Source organism: Aplysia californica, unplaced genomic scaffold, assembly GCF_000002075.1.
Source record: "Aplysia californica isolate F4 #8 unplaced genomic scaffold, AplCal3.0 scaffold00101, whole genome shotgun sequence".
Lineage (NCBI taxonomy): Eukaryota > Metazoa > Mollusca > Gastropoda > Aplysiida > Aplysiidae > Aplysia > Aplysia californica.
In genome coordinates this window covers 1,057,938-1,060,160 of record NW_004797371.1, presented here as the reverse complement: position 1 = coordinate 1,060,160, position 2,223 = coordinate 1,057,938, and positions in this window count along the sequence as shown.

Below are 2,223 nucleotides of genomic sequence, written 5' to 3'. Positions count from 1 at the left end.
CCTTCCCCCCCAGAATTCCCCCTCTCTTCCCTCCTTTTTCAAAACACAAAATACAATAATCAGACAATAAGTAGCAGTTTTCTGTGCTCAGGATTCAGATTATCATACTGGAAACGAACCCCGCTTTATACTAACTCCGATTCAGAAAATCGAGCTGTATATTTCTTAGTGTTTTCAAGAACTGAAGCAGTGATGGTGCATAACGATCGTGCTGACAGACTTTTCGGATATGTGTTATTTTCTCTCGCAGAGGCGTCCATTCGCCAACAAATTGCCAGCATCCCTGGTCGTGTAAGTAGATTGTGCGTCGCCGGAACTGCATTGTCACATTGACGGTGATCGGTGGAGCGTGGGTATTCCGACCTGACAGAGCTCTGACACGGGCCCCGGCTGAGCTGTTGGTGTCAGCGGAGTCATTGATGCTGGTGATAGCGACTTTGTTGGTGTTGGTCGTAGCAGAGGTTTTGATGTTGGTGATAGCAGAGTTGTTGGTGGTAGCGAAGTTGTTAACTCTTTCCAGACGTATTTTTGGTAGGTCTAGACATAACCAGTGGCTCGCTTTGGCTATGCAGGTGGTGTACAAAATAACTTCATAGAAGCATAACCATCTCTCCAAACGTAACATATGATAAATCAAATTGAAGGAAATTAAATGAAACATACCTCCCAATATAAAACAAGTATTAATTTTGAATATAAGTATGCAATAGAAGGGTTAGAAATGGCGATGGTGACGAGAAAAATAAATTTTGACTGAAAAAAATTACATTCACCAAACATGTAAAAGCAAATCAGCATAGCTATCTTATCATATACAAGCCAAGAGCATAATCCATACATTTCTGAATGCGCAGCTTTTTATTTGAAAGCAATATTCCAATTTTTGTTTGAGTTATGATATTTATACTGAGTCCGGTTACATCGTTTTGTTGATGCAAGACCGCAAGAACCAATTCACTCGTTTTTTCCCCTAACCCACGCTTTGAAAAAGCGAAACTAGATTTTTCATTTCCTAAATCCTTTCCAAGTTTTTTAATAGCAATAAAAATAATTATAAATGACGGATCGTGTTAAAACGAAACAATACTGAGGCACCCGATCACAGCCAATATATCGGCGATACGTCCGCAAGGGGTGTGGACTCGCGCCGATATATCAGCCATACGTCCGGAAAGAGTTAATGCTGGTGTAGCGGAGTTGTTGTTGTTTGTGGTGGCCGAGGCTTTGACATTAGTGGTAGCAGAGTTGTGGCTGTTTGTAGTATGGTTGTTGTTGATGCTGATGGTAGCGCAGCTGTTGATGTTGATGGTAGCGAAGTTGTTGGTGTTTGTGGTTGCGAAGTTGTTGATGCTGGTTGTAGCGAAGTTGTTGGTGTTGGTGTAGCGGATATTTTGATGTTAGTGGTGGCAGAGTTGTGGGTGTTGGTGGTACGGTAGTTGTTGATGCTGGTGGTAGCAAAGTTGTTGGTGTTTGTAGCAGCGGGGGTTTTGATGTTGGAGTATCAGCTGTTATTAATATCCCAGGCAGTGGTGCCATGTGTTAGCTCGTTGTTCTCGTAAGCTGACAGTTATTGTTCTCTAAAAACTAGGGTCACCTCATTGTTTGTGTCAGCGTGTAGTTAGTATTAGCTGAATAGCTGAGGATAACTTGTTATTGGCAGCAGCTGGTTGTTGATGACGTTTAGCTCTTGACGTTATGTGATTGGCTGAAGTTGGTCTGGAGTGAGACCTGGCATTGATTTGACTTGTTTAGAAAGCGCAACTTTAAATGTCAGAAATAGTGAGATCAGTACTTTGAAATGGCCAAGATATACTATGATTTAGATACCAGCACTGCATTATTACTTCACTTATACAACTTACTAAACGGGAAATTCCTTTCCTGTTTTCTAGATGTACGTTTGTTTGTTTATTACACCCTTCTGTTCCGTCTTGTTATTGAGCCACCAATATATCACCTGTCTCACAGTTTTAAACATCAAATCGTTTACAGTTTTTAAAAAACCCCCCAAAAACCCAAACAAAAACTTACTTTTATCCTTTACTTTTATCCGCCGCTTATACCCTTTTGGGTGTCGCGTGACCCAAACAAAAACAAAAACAAACAAACAAGCCAAAATCACCCATCCCTTGAATTCACTTGTCTCAAACCTTTAAAATCTGTTTGCAGTTCAACAAAATAAAACCCTAAGCTAAAAGGCCACTATTGAAGTCAGTTGATGTT